Source organism: Podarcis liolepis, assembly GCF_965112155.1.
Source record: "Podarcis liolepis genome assembly, chromosome: 1".
Taxonomy (NCBI): Eukaryota; Metazoa; Chordata; class Lepidosauria; order Squamata; family Lacertidae; genus Podarcis; species Podarcis liolepis.
Genome location: NC_139554.1, coordinates 68,376,723 through 68,400,478, shown reverse-complemented (window position 1 = coordinate 68,400,478; position 23,756 = coordinate 68,376,723). Strand labels below are relative to the sequence as shown.

Genomic DNA, 23,756 nt, shown 5'->3' with positions numbered 1-23,756 from the left:
GCTGGCCCTGATACAGTTTTACATGGTAATTTGTACTTCATTTCAATCTGCTAACTGCAAAAAAGTCCAAAGATCTGTCAGTTGTTTTGTGATATTTCTAATTCAGATTCTTCCTGCATATGTCTGGAAACTGCATATGACTTTTTTCCCCAATTTGCATTTCTCCTAATTAGCTCAAGTGCACCTTGATATACCTACCGGATGACTGTTAGAAATAGAAAATCAAATAGCAGAGAATATATCTCTGTTAGCTCCCAGAGCTCTCTCTAATGGAGGAAGCTGCCCTGGATCCAACCCTATATTTTGTAGCTGTCATTATCAAAATAATTAGATGACTAGAAAGCTATTAGTTTGATCATGTAGCACATAATTATTAAGCATCGTGGTGGAGAAACAGAAAACAGGGAGAAACTTCCATTCAGATTTAAGGGTGTTAGGTTAGCTTACCGCCCAGTTATGTTTCACTCTGATTGTTCTTGCCAACCACACAGCCGGGATTTATCTTTTCTCCTCAGTCTATCCTTTCTTTCAGATCAACTCAGCAGTGAGGTATTTTTGACATCATAGCCACTTCCACGGTGTCATAAATTATGAAGTCACTACCTCCAGATTGTTCGAGGGAGGGTCAAAGGGGAGGAAATAATTGATTCAGACTATCATAGACTTCTTCACATTGAAAAACAAATAACCAGATGTATTTGGAAAACCTAATTGCACATGGAATCAGGAAAAAGACACATGAACTTGGGTTTCATGTGGGTTGCAACTTCAATGATTTAAAAGATGAGCAGCATAATAATTTCTTGTTAAGAACATAAGAACAGCACTCCTATGTTGGACCAAAGTCCCATCTAGCCCAATAGCCAGTTTCCATAGGGGCCAACCAAATTCCTATGGGAAACCCACATTCAGAACATGTGAGCAACAGCACTCTTCCAACATGTGGCAAATAGCATATAGAGGTGTACTACTTCCAACCATGGCGGTTCAACACAGGCATCATGGATTGTAGTCAAAGGTAGTCTTATCCTCCATGAATTTGTAAGCCAACTGAGCTGGAGATTGTCACTCATTGTCCAACTGCCACCCTAAACGCAGGGATAATAACACTTGATATGGGATGGTGGAGATCCAAACTCTGCCAGCCTCCTTCCAATGTCTGGGTAGCCCCAACCTGGCTCTGAGCTGCTCCTGGTGTCTCACAGCCAAGGATGTACGTTGAGAGGTCTAGCTGAATTGTACCTCCTCCTGGCCATTTGGCTTCTGGTACGTGAGGGGTTTTTGGTACTTGGGTCTAGAGAATACACTCTCAGTCTCAAAGAGATGTTTTGGGGTTCTCTGAGGCCATCACATGATTCCTGATGCTCCTTCAAACAAATTAGGTTAGCTTGGAATGCAGTTGGGGCTTTTAATCTAGGGGATGCCTTGTCTAGCAGAAGAAGAGGCGTGTCCAATTCCTCCTATTTCCCTATTCCTCTTCAGCCCCCAGCATTGCTCTCCCCAAAGTTGCCACGGGGGTGGGGGGTGGAGGGGGGCTCCAGAACAGGGTGGAAGGTAGTATGTGGGGCCGTAGGCAGAAGAGTGAATTGGCAAAAATGGTCTCTCACCCTCTTCTGTTTGTGGTGGTGTTCCTGAATCAAAAGCCCTTCTCTGAGCTCAGGCTCAATTCCACGCAAGTTTCTGAAGGAGTACATGAAATTAGCATGATTCATCATGCTATTGCCTTTCTGTTTTGCTGCTCATTATTTTCACTTGCGTTTTGGTCCAATTATGAGCCAGTGCTGGATTTGGTTAGAGTTTTAGATTTGGACTGGGAATGCCTGAGCTCAAAAACACACTTAGTTAGCCATCATGCTTACTGGGTCAGTTACTCTCTCAGCCTAACAACCTACAAGTGGTTTTAAGAAGAAATCTGTTGCATAGCATCCTAACTCTAAATAAAATAATTTAGGGTTGATCTGATATGTTTTTCCTCCATAGAAAAGCCCTTTGAAAAAAAGAATTATGTCCAAATCCAAAATTAATTTGGATTTATTGTGGTAAAATCATTACTAGCCCCACACCCCATCTCACACCCAGTATTTTCATCTGCCCCCCCCTCCCGCAACATACTTTTTTAAATGGCGGAAGAATGTTATATAAGAATCTGACCTTCATTTGCCAGCCTTTCGGTACAAAAACTGTTGTTTTTTTTAAAAAAATGTTGCAGTCATAGAGAACAAGACATGATTTTCCCCTACTTCACCCGCGAATTGCAAAATGCCTGTTAGGTTTCTTTGTTTTCTTCAGAGTAGGATTAAAAATGTGACTCACTCTCTGTTCTTCAAAGTGCTCCAGGGGGGAATGCTTACTTGACTGGCATTGTTATTTTTTCACTAGGCCTTTCTGGTGAAATTTGCCTTTTAGCAGCATCCACTCATTGTTATTATTTGAAGGGAAGCGTTCTAGTAGTAGGGCTATACTTTTCAGAGAATTGAATGGATGTTTTGTCCCCGTTTAATAATAATGCTGTTGTCTGACTGCTGCCCCTTTTTGGTTGCTAATGAGTTTTCCTTAGTACCAATGATGATTTTACCTTGTTTTTCACCCTGCGTTTAATTATACTACTGAATGCATGGTGGAAAAGAATGAATCTGTTTTGCATTTCCTGAGAGACTGTTTGAGACCTGCATAATTCCCTTCTTTTTCTAAGTGAGTCAGGCATCTTGCTTCTTTACTTCTCTGACAGCTTTCTTCTCTTATTTTATTTTTAAACCTTTAAAAATATATCTCTCTTTTCTAGGAATCATGTTTTCCAAGAGGATTTCCATGGAAAATCTGTCAGCCTATTAAATTTTTGTCAGTTCCATTTTCATTGTCATTCCATCAATAATGTCAATGACGTGATTCAGATGTGCACATTTTGCTTGCAGTTGCACTGAACCATGGATTTGGTAGTCTTACTGCTGTATAAACAAGAATGCAGATTCTTGTAGAATACTAGAAAATAGAGGGATGTTCAAAGCAGCTGTTTTTCACAGGCCACACTCTTCCTATGTCGGTGAGCTTCAATATGGGCACAATGCAGCCAAGGTTTAGTTTCTTAAATTCCATGAGTTCAATGGGACAGACTTAAACATATTCTCTCCTCTGAAATAATGGAGTATTAAAAGGGTGAAACCTTGGCTTTATCATCACTACTGTATTAACATTTAGATTATATTGCTTGCTGTGGTCATCCATGGCTGAGTCTGATCTTACAGTACATTCTCTAACTCATTTCAAAATATCTGAAGAACATACAGTTCCCTGTTGCTGATTAGATTTGTTTGATTTTGTTGTTCTAAAAGTTTTTAGGCCTTAATTTTATTGTTAATCACCTTGATTAGAAAGATGATAAAAACATTTTAAATCAATTTTAAAAAGAAATGTATTGAAATGGTAAGAATGAGATAACATACCTTCCAGGTGCCCCAGAAAAAAACAGGACATCCTGTTTTTTCTACACAAGAACTTGGTGGCCATTTTGGGTGTGTCGCTCTCATGTTGTGCTCTCGCCCCCAAAAAGCGCATTAGGAGGGGGCAAGAGTGCAGCATGGGTCACAGGACTCACCCAGGAGCGTGTTCCAGAAAATGCGTGTCCTGGTTTTGTGTTGGAAAAATGTTGGGTGGTATGAGATAATCTTGCACAAAACCGAGATAATCCAGGAATGGCCTCTCTCCATATAGGAATGAAGGATCAATTTAGGATCCAAACAGTTATGTTTGGGGCTTGTCACTCTTCAGTTTGGTGTTCCAGTGTATTGTAACAAAATTGAGTGATAAAAATGCATTTCAGCATTTTGACTTTTTTTTTTTACAACATAAGAAGAATCCATTAGCATTAATAATTCCTGTACATATTTCCCCCCATGCATCCATCTCTGAAATATTTTCCAATATGAGCTAATATTATTTCTGCTACCCCATTTCTCTTTCCACCAAACAAAACAAGTGCATTTCAAAACTGCATTTCTTTTTCTCCAAAACAATAATTTTCAGTTTCAGTTTCAATTTTCATGCTTTTTAATGTCTGTGTTAAATTCATCCTCTTGTACCTTTTACTACATGATGTTTGCCAATGAGATTCTCTGGGAATCTTGCCAACTTTCTTTTTAATCCTTCACTTATCCCCTAATCTAAAAACTCTCCAAGGAAATTTCCCCTCTTGTGAGCAACAGGTATCTTGGCTGGGATAAATGGGGAAGCTACTTACCGTACATCTCCAGACTTTATTAATTGTTCTCATTATCATCAGTTCTGTAAATCAACAGGTGGACAGGTGACCACCTTCCTTTCCTGAGGAAGTATTGTCCACAAATTTTGGCTCCGATTATTAAACAAATAGCCATTATTTTTGGCCACTACTGAATCTCCCCATCGTTCAGTTGTCTGGCATTTGATTAGAACTCATGGGAAGGAAAGTAGTCTGTTCACTGTACTTGGGGAACTGTGAGAATTTTCCTGGCTGCCTCTGCCTTCTGAAAAGGCTGAGCATCAAGTTCACAATCACTTCCTTCCAAATTCCCTGCAGTTTGCTGAAAACGTGGCAAATCTTTGTTCTCAATGTCCAGAAGGAAGAGTTGGTCACCATTTGTGGATTCATGTTGAGGTTCTCTTCAGTAAATGGTTCCCAGGGCTGCCCAAGGAATAGAATTGTATATGCTGTGTCCCATTTATAATCAATGACACTGACTGATGGTTGGATGCTGAATGGGAACTATGCCCTGTTCATTCTGTTAGACACTCCAGTATTACACTCCAAACCAGAAAGATGTAGGAAATCAGACTGGGGACAGAAAAAGGCACCAAATTCAAAAAGTGCCAAATTATACCTGGAAAGAACTGCGAATCCACTCCCAATTCCAGACCCCATGCAGCAAGAGCCCCAAGTAATACAAGGAAGGGCAGGAGGGAGGCTGTTTGGCTTTGAGGAAATGCGAAATTGGAAGGGACCACCATGCAAGGCGGCTGGAGAGGTTGGTGCCATGGCCAGTGCCAAAACAAACTCTTATTATAACCACTTCTTGGTGAGTACCAACACCATTTTTATCTAGAAAAAAAAAGGACTGGTTGTGGGTTAAAAAAACCAACACGCTGGATTTTGCATGCAAAGATTAAATCTGCTTCAAAGGGGGGGGGGGGGAAGGGTTGGCATTTTAATGCCAACAGTGTCATGTGGATAATGCAGAAAACTCCTATGTATGAAGAACCCTGATTCCACAATAAACACCTGTCCCAATAGCACCCTGTGAAAGCCAGCTCCAATTGTATGAAAATAAACTCCGGTTAGGGATTCTGTTACCTGAATTCCATATTGGGGAGGTGAGGAGAGTATTGACCTTTAAAATTTTGATGCTTCTATGTATACACAATTTATAGGGGTTGGGGTTGGATGATTAAGCCTTTGATGCTTAAAACATCAAAGAGAGGAAAGATAAGAGACAATCCACTGGATGTCACCCTTTGCTCAGACCTGCATTATTCCAAGTATCTAACAACAGCAACAAAACATGTGCAGTTTATGCCTTTTGGTTGTTTATTATTAGAAAGTTTCTCATCTGTCTCTTACAATGTAAAGAAAACATCTGTTTTTAAGTTTTTAAATCTCTTATTTAAAAAGCTATAGTTCTTTCGAGTTCTCAAAGTACTACAATAGTACAGTAAGTCTTGCAGTTGGAACTGCTTTCTTCAGCATAAACAGGAGTTTGTGCCACTCTGGCTAAATGTGTTTCCAGGTGTCAGCTTTCTGACTGCTTTTGCAGGTGATTGGCATACAGTGGTACCTTGAGTTAAGAACTGAATTCATTCTGGAGGTCTGTTCTTAACCTGAAACTGTTCTTAACCTGAGGTGCCACTTTAGCTATTGGGGCCTCCCGCTGCTGCCGCGCCGCTGGAGCACGATTTCTGTTCTCATCCTGAAGCAAAGTTCTTAACCTGAGGTACTGTATCTGGGTTAGCGGTGTTTGTAACCTGAAGCGTCTGTAACTCAAGGTACCACTGTACTGAAATGCCAGCAGTCGGGTGTGTACCAAACACCAGTAAGCAAAATGTCAACTGAATTTTGTTGTTAGCCCAATCATATTAAAAATACCAGCACAGAAAGTGGTGGGAAGGGAGGAGACATCAATTGTTGCACAGAACATGCTACATCAGCACCAAACCCCCACAAAATAGTAGGTACTTCTTCTATGAAGTGCATCATGCTCTAAGCTTGTAACTCCTGTTGTTGGGGGAGCAGACACTGGGAGGCACTTCAAACTGAGCTGGTGTAATAATGCCATAAAATGAAACTCTCACGGTCTTGCTGGCTCCCATGAACCCATAAAATGCTCCTTCCTTACGGCAAAACCTGAGAATAGTGTTGTGCTTGCACAGTAGATCTAGAGCTGCTTTAATGGTCTCATTGGGATCTTTTGCAAGGGGCAATTCAGAGTCAGCTCAAGACACTTTGCTACCTGAGGCAAACAGTGGTACACACTGATCCACCTTCTCTTCTTCCCTCCTCCCTAAGAATGCTATTTGTAGGATGCTCCTTCAGGGCCGATATCCTATAGGAGTGTCACCACCTGTATCTCATCTGGAGTTTTGGAGTCCATTCTTAGCAATATGCTGATGACACACAACTCTACTCCTTTACATCTGCAGATGTGGCAGTGGATGCGCTGGACCGTTGTCTTGCCTCAGTAATGGAGGCCAGTGGCAAGGGATGATGGGTAGTGTAGTCCAGCAACATCTGGAGGGGCACAGCTTAGAATACCCTTTGTCAATCTCCTGTTGCGTGCCTTTTGTGTGAAAAGCTATGAGCCTGTTATGCTGCACAGCTGTGTACTCTACTGTTCAGGCATGCAAAATGTGTTCCATGAAGATGCTTAGTGATAGGTGGGTAGCACCCATTAGATTTGCAGGGAGCTTCTGCATGTACATTTGTATGCCATTGGGCACAGATCAAGGTTTTGCTTTTCTCGTTTAAAGCCTTAAAGAACTTGGGACCAGGTTACCTAAGAGACTGTGCCATTCCTATATCTCTGCCCAGCAGCTGCACTCCTCGGATGAGGCCCTGTTGTGGGTGCCACATGCCCCAGAGGTGTTCTTTAGTTTGTACTAGAAATTGGGCACTTGGCAGCTCCAGCACTCTGGACTCAATTACCAGCTGCAATTAGAAAGGCAGGACCTTTAGCCCCCTCCACTGAAGACGTTTTGTTTAGGATGGCAACCCAGCCATATATTAATTGTACATCTGTAGAAAAGGTATTATTGATTTTAGACTTTGTAGGAGTGGCTTTATTGTTTCAGAGTTTATAGAAATGGCTTTCTTGTATTTTTTCAAATTTTATTTCATTTTCAGCCCATTGTGTGCCACTTTGACGGATTCGGGCTGTGAAGCAGTTTATCAGCTTGTTCAACACACACACACACACACACACACACACACACGCTTTGTCCGCATGCATAATTGGGAATCCTAACTTTTCTATAGGCATTGGGTCTCCCTGCAGATGTTCTCATGAAATTGGCATAGGAACACAGGAAGCTGCTTTATACTGAGTCAGACCATTGGTTCATCTAGCTCAGCATTGTCTGCACTGAGCAGCAGCTTTCTAGGATTTCAGGGTGGTCAGGCATTGAACCTGGGATCTTCTGCCTGCACTGCAGATGCTCTTCTATTGAGCTATGGCTCTTCCCTGTGTTTACTGAACACCATCTGAATGCTTGAACAGGGCCATAGTTAGTGCATTTTCTGTCCTGCCTCTATACAATGGCTCAGGGGAAAAAAGGGTGTGTGGGGGTGTGGGGGTGGGATAACAATACAACCAGACTACCAACTCAGAATATAAAAAAATATATACAGTGTATTTCAGATATTAAGATGGCACGCCAGGCCTGATGCATGCTGCTTATTCAACAGTGGCTTAAAGAGGAGAGCAGAAGTTCTGTTTTGTCCTACAGATGCCTTTTGGATGGACTGTAAGCCACCTTCTAATGTTTGGTTAGCATGTCACAGCTCAGAGCAAGTGCTGCATTATTAGATGATGCCCAGATGAGTTCTATTTTCAGCCATTATTCAGTTGTCCTGCAGAACCCACTGAGGAGTCATCAGGCCCTTTTTGGGGGATGGTCCACGGCTGCCCTATTTCCACAGGAGCTTGCATGGAGTGGCAAAATGATAGCATTTCCTTCCCATCACTCATCCTTCCCATCACACAGACCATTTACTCAAGCAGCATGTTAGCAGGATGAGTTTTGACCCTAAGTAAATATCCTCTTGAAAGTCGTTTTAGTTGGTGCCAATGAACCAAACTGCTCATTAATTGGAGCGATGTCCCGTAATGCTCCATTTGTAGCAGCAATTCAAAATCCATCATATGTGGGCTTTGTTTGCCTCCATTCCATTAAGCTGTCATGGGATGCTTCTGGTTTTGTGGCATTTCATTTTGCAAAGCTCTTCAGGGTCAAAAACCCAGGTGCACACAGCTGTCCTTTATAATTGTGTTTTCAATGACACACATTAGGTTTTTTCCCCTCCCCCCCCTTTTTGGCTCAACACTTCAACAATACCAGCATTTTAATGGCCCCAGAAGAGCTCTGAAATTAACATTCCTTTAAGGTAAATGAGGAAGTTCACTTACAGTATCTGGTGCTCAAATTTCCGATACTTCCTGTGCCTACTAGGTGGAGGATGAAACTCGAATAGTATATACAGCAACGCTTGAGCCCCTTCCACCCTTTAGTCTTTCATTAAGCACCAAGCCTCAGGTCGTAGGATGGGTAATTGTTGGCATGAACTGTCACCTTCATAACTATACTCACAGTGCAATTTATTCCAGAGTAAGTCACATCGTGTCCAATTTACTCCCAGGTAAATGTGGATAGTTGCCATACGCAAATGGTGCCCTCCAGACCTGCTTGAACTCCAGCTTCCATCAGTCTCTGCCTGCATGGGCCTTGGATAATGGGAGTTATAGTCCATCAATATCTGGAGGGTGTGGCACACGTCCGATCTACTCCAGCCTGTCACTTTGAGATCAGCAAATCACTGTGGTCATCCATCTTGTTAAGCATGTCTTCCCTTCAATAAATAAGCTGAGAAAAGGGTTCTTCCTGGCAGAGAAGTAGAGAAATATGGCAGCAATTGCCAGCCCAGCTTCCAACTCCCAAGAATGGTGGATGGAAAGGTCTGTTTGTATGTGTAGAAACCAGACTTTTGCCTGGTTGGATTGTAGTCTAGTGTACAAAAAGACAAGCAGCAATGCTTTGCACTGCCCAACTTTGCCTCTGGTCTCAACTTCCTTATCTACTGCTACCTTAACATGCAGCCCCTGGAGGGTTTCCCACAAAGGACTGGAAAAAGTTACCCGCCCCTGAGTTAAAGTAATGCATCACCTGAGCTCTCCTGCTGCTGCCCAGCGGTGTAGCTGGCCGCTTAGGTGCCCTGGGGGGGGGGTGCGCACGCCCCCCTAGGGATGGGGCGATGCACTTGTGGGGCAGGGCATGCTAGAATCCCAGTGCCTGAGCCCCATTCCGCTCCAGCACCTTGTAGGTCCACATTACTTTTTTGAGCAGCATGGAGCCTGCAGCTAGTCTGTCTGCTGCCTCCCTCTCAGAAGGGGCAGGCAGACGCAAGCCCCACACTGCCCTTTTGGGCAGCGCAGAGCCTGCAGGCGCCCAAGCCACCACATCACTCCCAAGAGAGATGCATGGCTCAGGCACGGTAAGTGCTGCCCCCCACGGTGTGGCGCCCAGTGCCCCCCACCCCCCAAGCTACGTCTCTACTGCTGCCAGATGCTAAAGTGATTGCATCAGTTTCTAAAATGTTTTACCTATGTTTTACCTATCAAACAAAATGGAAGCCACAGACAAATCTCCAATGTCCACCCCACTTGCCCGGGGACTACAAGGTGTTTTCAATGATAGGCTGCAATACAGATCTGGTGGAGCACATTCAATAGTGACTCATAAAGATTCCCAGCCATCCCACGCAATCTATTAAAATGTCCTCAGAAAGAAAGGTCTGGGTTGTATAAACTTTGGCCTTTCGGTGTCTTAATCTTCTTCATGTTCTCATGTTGTTTTTGATTTGCCTGCAAATGTGTCTAAAGGCTGCTGTAGAGAATTGTGATTCCTTTTAAAAAAATCTTATCTCCTATCTATCATGTGCCTGTTATGGGGATAAATGGAGACTGCTTTTATGGCAAGGAGCCCAAAGCATTATTTCCCTCCCTATTCTTTTGGTGCACAGGCTCACAGTGACAAAGTCTAAACTCACAGGCTCTGAATATAAATGCTATCTTGCTATGCATGCCACCTCGTATCTCTTAGAACCCACCCTGTCCCAGAGGAAGGAGGAAGTGCACACAAATGAGCATCCATATTCTCTGATTTAGCAATATCCTTGTCCTTTTCCCCATTCACTTTGATTGGATATAGGAGTATCAGAAGTTTTAGGAGTGCAATCAGCCTCTTTTTACTACTACAAAATATTAACCCTCTGGTATCTGAATCAAAGTGCAAAAGGTAGAACCAGAACCAGACTCCTCCTCCCCCCAAATACAAATCAAATACGTTTTATTAATAATCCCTCTCCATATAGAAATCAGCCCAGTGCCCAAGCATTGTTACTCTGGGCCCAGTATAGACTGGTAGCAGACCCCCCTTCTTCTAACACCACCCATTAAAGGCCTTGTTTATTTGGAAAAACTGGAAGGCTAATGTAGGGAAAACCTACTGTGGAAGACTTTTGTCTTTTGAGGAGGTAGGTTGACTGGTTTGTATGATTCTTCTTCCCTGCTTATTGGCACCTCTGGGACCCACAAGGGATTTTGGTTGGCTTTAATGATTTACTCTTTGTGCTCCAGGGTAAGTAGCAGCAGGATGTGGACCAGCTGTAGGCTAAGTAATGCAGTTGCAGAGTTGATTAACTATGCTGGCCCCCTAGTTTAACAGGTGGGAGGAATTTAGATATTAGGCCAGCCAGCAGGTGGTCACTAAGTATCTAGAATATTAAGACATTTATATATTCTTATTTATCTAGAATATATAAATGTCTTAGATGGGGCCTGGCCCCTGGAACTTTGACTTAGGTCCTGATCAGAAGGGTGCTGGCTAGCTGGAGGGTCTCTGTCATTGGGCTTCTGATAACAGAGTGAGAAAGTAGTTTTATTTCGCTCATGCTGTGTTATTAAGCAGTGAACTTCCTTCTACATGTGTTGTTATTGCCAATGGATCCAAAAGAACTCTTGCATTTGGCAAAACAGTTTATCAGTGCGTCTAGGATCTTTAGGTACTTCTACTTATGTTTCCGATTGCCTAATCTGTGTTTTTTACACACACACACACACACACACACACACAGTCAAGCAATCTCTTAAAGACTGGCATCTAGCATCAGTTATTCCATGCATTCTGAAGACCAGACTTCTAACTAATATGTTCCCATATATGTGGGGCTCTGTAAAGCTGTCAGGGTCCAGCCTTGCCCAGACCCTGGACCCAAGGTTCTTTCAGATGAGCAGCAAGTAGAGGAGGAGGCTGCAGGAGCCCTGCACATTGACAACAACCTCGGGGAGCCAGCAGGTTTGAATATCCCTGCTCCTCTTCTGATTCCTGTATCAGCTCCCTGGGCCACAGCAGCAGGGGAGACAAGAAGCCAAGTAAGCATTTTAGAGTCATTGCCAAAGCTAATTGTATGTGAGGCTACTTGGGAGGGGGGAAATCAAGGAAATGCCTTCTCAGATCAGGGCCTAACCCAAGAGCCAGGTGATGGAGCCTTGAGCTTCTATATCAGCTCCCAGTATGAGCTGATTTGTTGCTGAAGTAACAACAGTCATCCAGGCTCCAGCTTTACTGACCTGGACAGATGGACAAAATCCTATCAGTAGAACTGTCCCTGTGTTCTTAATGCCCCTAATTTCATTGATTGTTGTTCCTCCTGCTGCCACTAAAATGCCACTCCCTCCTGGTTCCTCCTATCTCTGCACAGGGCATATGAGCAACAGGTCAAGAACTCCCAGGACTTGTAGTTCTTGAGAGAGCTGGCGGCTCACCATCCAGAAGGTTGTTTGCTCTGCAGACCTCAGAACAGAGAAACACCACTCATAGGTATGGGGAAATAAGATTGTGTAAACAGCCTAAAGCATGATCCACAGCAGGGGTGGGAAACTACATGCAGTCACTGGGCCATATCCTTACTCACCCTGTGCCCTGCAGGCTAAATTTGACGAGTGGGTAAGGCTGCCCATCTGTCAATCACATGCCATCATAATGATGTCAGGTGACTCACATTTAAGTGCCTTGTATCACACCATAAAAGCCCTGATAGAATCAACAAATTGGAAGGCAGGGGGAAGCGCAGAAAGGGATGTCTACTGGTATGAATGATAAGGACTGAGGTTGTTCCTGAAACAAACATTCAGATATGCATGTGGACCACGCCAGTCTCATTTGAAGGGGGGAAATGTGGATTAACAGCTAAAGAATACTCAGGGGTGGACCTGTCTGAAGTCAGCCCGCCCCTGCAGTATGGCAGCATGTCACATGGCAGGTGAAAGGATTTTATTCATTCCCAGTGGAAAAGCAAAACATGTAAGCCTGATAGACACTGTCACTTTTAAGAAATGCTATGAAAAAGTGGAGCTTGTAAACTTACATTGCATTTGCCTGAGCAGAATTACAGCAGCTGGTTTTCCGCAGAGACCTATTTTATGCAGACTTGAAAACCTTATTGTTGCTGTGATTTTGTAAAGTCTCTTGAATGCATTGAGGCAAATCCCAAATAATACTATTGCTGTAAGAAACAGAAATTGAGTCACTTTGATTTTGTTGTTCATACAGTATTGAGCTTGGGACTGTTAGCCAAGGTTGCATATGCAGGTAGTGGCACAACTGTGGCACTCTGTCAATTATTTTTCCATTGGGGGGGCACCCTCATATTTAAAAACTGATATTCTTTCAAATTCAGGTCATTTCTCCCAAATGGGGAAGGGCATGAATTTTAATTAGGCTTAAGCCACCCTACTTAGGAGGAAATGATAATTTAAAGACTAGTTCAATTTAGGCTCTGTTGGAACTTGAAATTCAATAATTAACGAAAACCTGAATGGATATGTAAAGACTGTATTATTTTAATATTTATTGAATTTATATACCACCCTAAACCCACAGGTCTCTGGGCAGTTCACAGAATAAAATCAGAATATAAAACCACAAAATACATAATCAAAATAAAAACAACAACCCAATCGCCCCCCCCCCATTTTAAAAGGGCATAGGATGTCAATCAAATCAACCAAAGGCCTGGTTAAAAAGGAACGTTTTTGCCTGGCACCTTAAGGTGTATAATGACTTCCCTGGGGAGAGCATTCCACAGACGGGGAGCCACTGCAGAGAAGGCCTGTTCTCGTGTTGCCCCCCTCTGGACTTCTCGAGGAGGCACACAAAGGAGGGCCTCAGAAGATGATCTCAGGGTTTGGGTAATTTCATGTGGAAAGAGGTGGTCCTTGAGGTACTGTGGTTCTGAGCCATTTGTGGCTTTATAGGTCAAAACCAGCACTTTTAATTGGGCCCAGAAACTAATTGGCAGCCAGTGCAGTTGGACCAGGATTGGTGTAATATGTTCAAACTGTCTGGTTCAGGTGAGCAACCTGGCCACTAAATTCTGCACTAGCTGAAGTTTCCAAACCATCTTCAGAGGCAGCCCTATGTATAACACATTGCAATTGAGGTTACCAGAGCATAAACAACAGTAGTTAGACTAAATAAAAAAATTCATTCCAGTAGCACCTTAAAGACCAACTAAGTTAGTTCTTGGTATGAGCTTTCGTGTGCATGCACACTTCTTCAGATACACTGAAAAGATACACAGTAGTTAGACTGTAACCAAAGGTAGAGATATGCTAGCTGCATTTTGGCAGTTGATTGAAGCTACTGCTATATATTAGTAAAATAATTTCCCCATGAACAAGGATGTAAAAAACAACCACACATGAAACATTGCTTTTCTTCAATTTCCCTGTCTTACTTTAGATCCAAAAGGAGCGCAAATCTTTTCAATGCTCATTTTGGAACTCACTGGCTAGTTTGCTGCTTACAACACACCTAAGTAAAAAAATATGGAATACTTATTACAGCCTCATGATTTCGCCGCCCTGCCCATTACCCATGTATCACAGTAGTTACAAATATTGCTAATAACTGCTGAGATGCTTGATGCTATCAACACTTCTGTCAAGAGAACAAAACTGCAGGCATACCATTAGTTGCAACTGCTATCGTAAAAATGGTTGGGTATATGAGGTATCAGAAAGTTAGTTCTTTCAGTGACAGGAGCCTGAGTAGGAAATGACATATTCCACAGAACCAATTTTTTGGCAGGTCTTAAAAGTTTCTTCCTTGGGAAAACAATATTTGATTTTTCTAAATAACGGTAGTAATTTGTCAAAAGAAGGAGAGGTGTGTGCTACACAGAATGGCCTGCTTTCTAGGAAAGAAGGACAAATTATGCATTTGCAGGGAGGAAATGAGTTTTTCTGAAATGTCTTCTTGGCCGATAGAAGCGGGGAATGCTTCCTTTACAGGTAAAAATATGGAAATTAGAAATAGAATAGCTGGATAGTTATTAAAGCATTTCTTTCTAACAGGGAATTTGTCATGAAGCTTTTAGAAATCGTTTCTGAAGTATTTCTCTCATCTCAATATTAGGGCTGTTGTTTTTCAAATAATGCAGTCTTTGATAAGCACTGTGTGAGGAGAATCACACTGAATTTTACCCTTGTGCTCCCACACTGAACCAAAAGCTGTACTATGCTGGGGCCAAGACAAAAGCATGGGGGGGGGAGAGAGAGAATGACCATGTGACAGAGGAGTGGCCAGCTTACAGTGCAATCCTAACCATGTCTACTCAGAAGCAAGTCCTATTGAATTCAGTGGGGTATACTCCCAGTTAAGTGGGGTTAGGATTGAACCTCTGTTCAGTATCCTACCTGCCATCCTAGGATCAGTGATTGGCCCTTGCGCTTGTACACTGTGGGACACCCAAACATACTACTATGGCCAGTGTCACCCTCACAGAGGAACCCAAACAGGCAAGCTGGAGGATGCTGATGCCTGTATGAACACCTCATGTAGCAACCACAAGTTCCAACAGGTGTCTCAAACTTCAAGTTGCATAGTAAAAGTCTATTCATTTTGGCTCATAGACCTGTGAAACTGTAGATTCACAAGTAGCAAGCGGGCGCAAAGTACTTGATTAGGGGCAATAGTTAGAAAAGAATAAGCACAAAGGGGACTTTTTGAACAAACAACACCAGAGGCCAAGAAGCACAAACCCTATGAGGAATCTCAACCTGGTAGCTGCAACAGAAGGTGAAAGGAGATAAGCAATAGAGAGAGGCCCACCATGAAGGTAAACCAACTCACCCCCCCCCAGAATAGACTACAGCCCAGCGGGGGGGGGGAGGGCTTTGGTGGGGGACAGTTTGAATTAGAATCTGGCAGGTGATCCAGTCACCCCCTGCAGCCAGTTGGGAAGGAGGAGGGGGCCACCTCCATTCCTGAGGAACTGTGCCAGGCTGCAACTGTTGCCCACCCTAAATGGGGTAAGCAGTTTTTTTGCCCACTGTTTTATGCTGTGTTATATCAGAGAATTGAAGGTGGCATGAAAGAGGCATTGCTACCTGTGGTATGCACAAATGAGGCATCAGGCATAAGCCTGCATTTTATTAATGTTTGATCAGGGCTTGTATATTAAAGAGAGGGCTTAGATTTTCAAATGTTTCATGCCAGGCAGAGAAAACCTTGGCCATTCTCCTAAGACAAGGGGCCCCCCCTTGATTGATAGCAGAAAACAATTCTCAAAGTCGTAAAAGCTGAAAATACAGACTAAGAGCAGGACATTGACCCTACATGTTACAGAAGATAACAAAGGCAGAGATAAATATAATTAGGAATGGGCAAATAGTAAAATGATACCATGGGCCTCTCTTAAACCTTGAGCTGTATTTTCTAAGGCCAGAGGCAAATGGGGAGAAGCATCTAGCTGACAGAAAAAGAGAGCATTTTTAGGAAATCTTCTAAAAACTGTTTCTTTCTTAAACTGAGAGAAAAGGCAACTGGCTTGGCTGGGGAAAAAGAAGCTTCTTCCTATTTTATTTTGAGGCTGGAAAGGAGGGTGAAAGGGGGAAGTGTAAACTGAAGAGGCTTCTTTTGAAGAGGTTTCTTCTGAAACTGTTTTAAACTGAGTTCCTTTTTACAAAGACCTTATTCCTTTTAAGAGGCTACTTGTGTTGTGTATTAAATGTATTGGCATAGATGTAATTATGCAAAGGATTTAGAAATGCTAGATTCTTATTTCATATAGTTGTAAAGAGTTGTATTTATCCTGGAATTAAGTCAGCCACCAGCCTGCCCCCCCTTGCCAGACAGGAAGACGCCATCAAATGCTGTCCTGATATATTAGCTGTCAGACATTTGTTTAGAAACCTTCAAATGAAGTAGATCTTTCAATGTTGATGTGAAACTCAAGATCCTTGACATATGTTTAAGATAAAAATTTAAGATTAACCATTTGTTTTAGAAGGCAATAGGGCAAGGAGGGCAAGAGGTGAGCTGGTAATTAAGATTCCTTGTTGAGACACATGTAAGATATATTATTACTTATTTGTCATTTATATATAGCTCTTTGTCCTCCATATAAGGACAGGAGGATATGGGTGTATCTTTTGTGATTGGTTCTAGCAATCAGCCAATAGGAAATCCAACCAGGCTGATTGGACAGAGGCAGCCCAAGGAGGAGCAAAGGGGGCTGGATTAAGGGAATATAAGTGCTGGCCATAATGGCAGGAGGCCAGGCCAGAGCTTGGTAACCATATACCACTGTGCCTCTCATTTATTTGTCTGACAAATAAATAATTATTTTAATTTCTCTATTGCTGCGTTGAATATTTCATTCCAGCTAAGTGTTAACCACAAGCAGGGTGCTACACAATCATCCCACTATCATTTTGGAGCAACAAGGTTTGTATAGTTACAGGTAGGTAGCTGTGTTGGTCTGCCATAGTCGAAACAAAATAAAATAAATAAAAATAAATAAATAAAATAAATAAAAATTCCTTCCAGTAGCACCTTAGAGACCAACTAAGTTAGTTATTGGTATGAGCTTTCATGTGCATATCTGAAGAAGTGTGCATGCACATGAAAGTTCATACCAGTAACTAACTGAGTTGGTCTCTAAGGTGCTACTGGAAGGATTTTTTAATTTTTTAAATTTTGTTTTATTTTGTTTCAAGGTTGTATAGTGCAGAGTTGTCAACCTGGTCCTTACTTCCCACTAGTGGGTGTTTCAGGATTCTGGGTGGGTGGTAGGGGGTTCTATGGCACAAGCTGAATCCTCCTTCCATCGAGCTCTGGTGGGCGGCAAGGAAATTTTACCATCAAGAAAGATGCATTAGTGGGCGGTAGGTATAAAAAGGTTGACTATCCCTGGTATAGTGATTCTAAAACCTGCAGACTCATTTGTCTAGAAAGGACATGAAAGAAATAAGTGTCTACAGTATAAAAAATGGTGACGCCAGTGTCTTGCCATTTCAGCTCTCAACGTTTTTAGCCTTTTGTGAAGCATTGAAATACTAAATCTGCTAAACAATTTGGTAACATGTGTGTATGTTACTTTAGGGTTGTTTTAGGATTGGAGGAGCAATATGGCATGCTGCTATGAAAATGAGCGCATGAGTCACTTTCATTATAGTAAAATGAGAAAAGAAGATTGACAGGCATCAGAACATGCAGTCCTCTGCAGTTCCACATTAGCTAACAGCATTCATGGCTGGACAAACATTAAAAGGCCATAAAAGTACTTTGCCTATTTATATGCTTATACCATCTGTTACATATTCAAATAAAGTGTAGTATTACCTCCAAGATAATTAGATTTTCAGATAGCATAACAGTTCTAAAGGCAGATTCATAATATTAATTGATGTCTACTAATTAACCCTTAGGATAAGCCAATCCTCCTCCTTGTTCTTTTCGCACATCCCTGCATAATGAGTGTTTACTTTTTCTACTCTTCTACAAAGAGTATTTCGAGATGGAAGAGCAATATTCTAATGCATTTTCATACTCGTAAGACAATTCCTATTTAATCAACCTGAAAATGAAAGCATAGCTTTAATTTCAGATTCAAAGATCTTTCAAATATGCTAACTGAAAAGTTGGGGACACACCCTATTGGAAGTAGTGATTGTGAAATGATTAAAAGAAATGCCCTGATCTGTTCTCAATCACCTCTTAACAATACCTTTAGAGGCATCTCAGTCTCTTCCTGAGCTTGTTCAGCAACATCAGATGATCTAATCCATGTCCAAAGTCCGTTTCGGGGGCCTAATCTGGCCGCCTGTTGGTCAATTTAATCTGGCCCCCATAAAAATGGCTCAACAACTTCAATCCTAAATCTGGCCCAATTGCCTTCTAAACCCATCCCGCGGACAGTCTGGGAATCAGTGTGTTTTTACATGAGTAGAACATGTCCTTTAATTTAAAATGCATCTCTGGGTTATTTGTGGGGCATAGGAATTCGTTCATCCCCCCCCCAAAATAGTCCGGCCCCCCACAAGGTCTGAGGGACAGTGGACCGGCCCCCTGCTGAAAAAGTTTGCTGACCCTTGTCTAAGCCACATCTCTGGTTTCTTCCCACGCCAAGGGCAGAGCTAGTGCAAAAGGGTACAATAGTGTGGTCTCCTGCCTTATCATGTGGCTTCAGACTTCCCATCTTCTTAGGTAGCACTGGGTGGAGTCATGCTGCAGCATCTTCCACACTGTTAAAGGTGACATCAGAAGAAGCTGTACAGGCCATTGGTCTTTTAGAATTCACATGGGATTATCGACTGTTCCACTTGGATATTGTGTGTGGCTAATGGGTCCAGATTTTTTTTTCCTCTACACACATGGATGTATAGATATACAAACTCAAGATAGCAACTTGTGTATCTGACAGAGCTGGCTCTGGTCTATATAAGCTTATGCCACAATGAACAATTAGCCTTTAAGGCACCGCAAATTGTTATAACTTCAGGACTGTTTAATGTAAATATTCTTCCTCCTTTTCAAATGGATGTTGGCAAAGCAGAACAGAAAGAATGGGTAGCTTTATTATATACATTATGCTGTTGACATTTAAGGGCAGTATCCAATCAAAGTGAAGCACATTGTACTATTGAGCATGGGTCCTTCTCTCCCCTCCTTAACTGTAGATTAAGTCTCTATTGTATACAGAGGCCTATTAGAAGGAAATATTTTTTTTTACTTTATTTTATTACATTTACAAATGAGAGATCTGCTTTGCCATATGAGATACACTAGAACTCGAGTCCTCTAAGTCATTTTCTGTTTTTAGACCTTACACTTTGAACATGATATTTTCTTACAACGCAACGCCTTTGCTCAATGGCCTTTTCACTCATACACATGAGCTTGTTGTGTGTACAGTTAATGTTAATGTCCCTTGAAGGAGACCCTTCTACCTCCTTCTCTGGCACTGAGGCTGAGTTAGTGTGCCAGTGATAGAAGGTGATGCGTGATTGGACTTGTGTCCTGGCTTTTGCTAAAATGACCAATTATTGGCCGCTCTTCAGAAAGCAGCAAGTCTTGATAGCTGTTTGCACTGATTAGAGGGAGCAGCTGTTTTCTCTGGCTTAGTTAGCCCAGCTTTTAAATGCAGCTCTTTTGTCTCTCTGCTTGGGTTAACTGAACATCTTCTATGCTATGGCTAAAAGCAACAAACAAAAGTGCCGCAAGATGGGTGGGGTATAAATAATAAATTATTATTAAGGCTAACACATTTATTGTGGCATGAGCGTTCATAGGTAAGATCTTCCTTCATCACATGGATGTGTCATCAAGTATACATCAGAAGAAACAATCTCCTGGCCATGATGACAGCTTGTGCCACAGTGCATTTGCTAGCACCGTACTGTATGTCACACAGGAGGTCCATGATCAGATTTCATAATTTCTGTCTTTCTAAGATTAAAGGCAACCATGTTGGAGTGGGTCTACAGTAAAGGGTGCTTAGTCTTATCTCACATTGCTTCCCCAATGAAAATTGGTTGTTGAAGCTGCTATTAGTCCTTTTGGGGAAGCGGGGGGGGGGAGTACCCAAATTAGTAGTTGTAGAGGTATTGTTTCATATTCCCCAATTGGATGGTGAGCAAGAGCAGCATTTGTGTGCCCTGGTGCCATGAGCCCATCACCTCTCAAGGCACCGCTTCCCAAAAGACTGCTTGTGACAACATTGTATGGTTCAGATAAGGCCACAGCTTTATTGGTTACAGATGTAAGGAGTTTTGCATGGGCATTGGGTTATAATCAATATCAACCAACTTCTCTGCTGCATGATCCACCAAGGGGTCAAGCCAGTGTCAAGAAGATCCTGTGATATACATCAAATAGGTGTGACCTCTCCAGGATCACTGTCATGAGTACTATGGCCCTAGTCCACTGCCTGGGTGTCTGGACAGAAGCACCTCCTCTAGGATCCCCTATTCCCTTGGAGGTGGAGGCATAGCCTTACAGCCTTCCTTCCAACCATGAATAAAGTTTCACCCAATGCCTTACCAAAGTTGTGGCGATTGCTATGAGTTAGGCAAAACCCCCAAGGTCCGCCAATAGACCTGGTGGGAAAACTATAGGGAGGGAGGGTGGGAGAGCTGAAAAAAGGGTGAGAGGCAGCCCTGCTTTATCCCTGGGAAGTGGACCAGCTCTTCTCCCTGGAATGAGCCCACCCTTGAGCCTGCCTACCATTGATCAATCCAGCAGGTGAGCCAGATTCAACTTTCCAGCCGGAGGAGAGGGGTAATATATCTCCTAAAAGCTGAATGATCTGAAGTTGCAGCTGCCATGGCAGACCATTCTACAGTGCCACACTACTGATTAAGGTAAGCAGTATTGCCAAGGGTAGCTTTCTGTTGAAGAAGAGATTGTTGGAGACTTAGTTTTTGTGACATTTGGGTTTATATATGGACAGGTTGGTGGGGACAGCTTAAGCACTTCTTCAAGCAGCACATCCACTGGCCCTCGTCAGAGCCACTGAAGGCCACCCCCCACATATTTCAGTTTACACTGTATCACTGAGACCAGGGTGGATAGAGGGGGTGCTGCTACGAACTTCCCCAGATGTGTCTACCAACACTAATGGTGCAGCTTCTGCATGATTAAGAAGGCTCTCGTATCTCTTTTGGGAGTGTGCTTATTTTGGCTTTGCTCTGAGCAATGGCTGTAGTACTATTGTAGGGAACCAGAGGAACCAGTTCAAACTAAGTATGCTCCCATCAGGAGAAACCCTGGTGGCTCCTGCCAAATAACCTTTCCACAGGCAGTAGCTGCTGCATTGGCAAATTTCCCTGAAACGATCTATTTGCATAATTGGCCATGTAAGTGCAAGCCTAATAAGTCCCCCAAACCTCTACCATTGTCTAATGCAAGCAGATACTCATGGTAAAGACCAAATTATCCAGCTGGAAAAGCTTGTCAGAATAAAAATCTCTTCAACTGTTTCCAGAAAGTGAAGATAGCTTGCGGTTTTTCTCCCAGATCAATCAGGACCCTCATGAGAAGCACCAGCTAATGTTAACCCAAATTAAGCATATTCTATTTTTGAAACTTGATTGTGAAGGTTTTTAAAACCCAGGGTGGTGAGCAGGCTTGGCTTCACAGCCACCCCATCTGCACCTGAGCCTAATGATCTCTTGATGAGAGAGTACCCTCTTATCAGTGTCCATGCATTTGAGTGGACCAGCCACCTGCTTCTCATTTGCTGGGAGAGAAATCCTGGATTCAGCAGTTCATGACGATACTCGAGGGACTTTTTCTCTTTGTCCACCCTTCCTTGGGACAGGTAAATATTACCTTATCCTTATCTTTACTTTTGTCATTTCCCTAACCTCAGGGTCTCTCAGGAGGGTGTTTCCACAACCATAAAGGCAGCTGCAGTGAAACCTTCTCTGGAGGAATCTTCTGTCTCCCTATTAATGCTGTCGCAGTCTGGGCATCTAAACTGTGTTCATATTAGCATCCAGCAGTTTCCTAGGTTTTGTTTGGGGGCTGGGTTTTGTTGTTGTTGTTTTTTCCATCATTTTGTATAAAAGGATCTAGAGACCATCTGTCCTTCTCATTGCTGAAGCACTGGATCGGGGTGATGGTGGTGGAGAGGAACACAAAGCATTTGGCAGCCTCAGAGCTATCATTTGACGCAGCACTCACTACTATAGTTGCTAATGGAAACCTGAGTTCATTGACACTGGCGGGACCTGCCTCCTCTGATGCTAAAAGCCTATTAATCTGTCAGGCAGCTGATATACCTGATAAACTATGCTTTAACGCACCTGCTACCAGGTGGTGAGGAATCTGTTATGAGAATAATATATATATTCTTTGGTCATGCAGGAGTCTGAAAATGGCTTCCTATATTTGTACAACATCCTGGAGAGGTGAAATAAAACTGCCACGGCAAGCTATTGAGCACCGAGGCACACTGCAAACATCCAATTTAATCAGTTCCACTGGGACTTCATGGTTCCTGCTACATCAGTCTGTACTGGTGAACCTGCTGAGCATTTTATGGGCAAATCAGCATGATTCTCTCCTTTTTTTAATACGGCTTCCCATTCGTGCTCTTAATGGCAGCCATTGTAGTCCTAAAGATGGATGAAACGTGTTTGTATTCCAAGCAGAGTTCTGTGCAGAATGATAAGGTTGGCTATGCTACGGTGAACCTGCTATATCATCACAGGGTGGTTGCCCTTGTCCAAAAAAAGAAAAAAGATCTGAGCACTCAAAGGTTTCTCACAAAATCAAGCATTGCCTATTAATTAGATTGCCTAGTAAGTGTGCCTACTGCAACTGAGATTTCCCCCCTCCAAATGACTTTGTGATGCTTACCTGAAGCCTGTCCTCTTCTGGTTTGAGGATTCTTGCGGATTCTCCTGATAGGGTAGTCCTGGAATAGCCTGTTGCAGGATTCTGAGAATGTTAATGTCAGTTTTAAAAGACATGATTCTAGTCCTCATGGTTATGAAGAAAAAGCATCAATGCAGAGCTTTTTTAGGCTCAGAAATTTGGAGGGCAGAGTATAGGTTCAACCTCAGTTAGCAAATACAAGATATGCACTGTTCATTGGTTCTTTCTAGAGTCTGCTGTCTTCCCTTTCCCTACACATGAATTGAGATAAAAATTCACCCCAAAACCTTATCTCAGCTGCTAGCTTGAACATTTCACATTCTACAACACTCAAGTTTACAATACATAAGAAAAATGTTTGCAAGATGAGCGTATTTTAAACACACACACACACACACACACACACACACACACTCTCTAAACTCCTTGTTTACATTTCATCGTGTGGCCAAGATACCCTAGGGCTTCACATTTTCTCAATACGTTGTGAGTAAAATGAATTCTATTTTCCCCTACTCCCAGGGTACAGTTTTAATCTCATAACAGCTCAGCAGAGTGGAAAGCAGACAGAATCTCTCTGCTGGGTCGCTGCTATTCCATGTCAATCACAGGGTCATCTGACCTAATGACAGGAAACGGTGAGCAAGCTGCTTTTTCCTAAGACCAATGGTCTAGAGTCGCAACATAGAATATATACTGCAATTAAAAGTTGAAAAAAGTGCATATTAAGGGCAGTATCCAGCTAATGCAAGGATTTACACTTGTGCTATGGACTTTCCCCATGTGTGCCC

The 23,756-nt window shown here is 42.6% G+C and overlaps 1 protein-coding gene and 1 long non-coding RNA gene across 5 annotated transcripts in view; one reads left to right on the top strand and one right to left on the bottom strand.

Annotated features, from left to right (window-relative positions):
• The window catches only part of EIF4G2 (eukaryotic translation initiation factor 4 gamma 2), a 45,386-nt gene extending 44,849 nt beyond the window's left edge, over window positions 1-537 (bottom strand). The window contains exon 1 of the mRNA XM_083477486.1: window positions 448-537. The gene's annotated coding sequence lies outside the window, so the exon portion shown is untranslated. The remainder of the gene's footprint in view (window positions 1-447) is intronic.
• The window catches only part of LOC310695154, a 143,774-nt gene that overhangs the window by 24,676 nt on the left and 95,342 nt on the right, over window positions 1-23,756 (top strand). For 3 of the 4 annotated variants that reach the window (XR_014519953.1, XR_014519955.1, XR_014519956.1), the window contains exons 2-3: window positions 11,999-12,117; window positions 20,824-20,945. This is a non-coding gene — a long non-coding RNA (uncharacterized lncRNA). The remainder of the gene's footprint in view (window positions 1-11,998; window positions 12,118-20,823; window positions 20,946-23,756) is intronic. The other variant, XR_014519954.1, reaches the window with a different exon arrangement.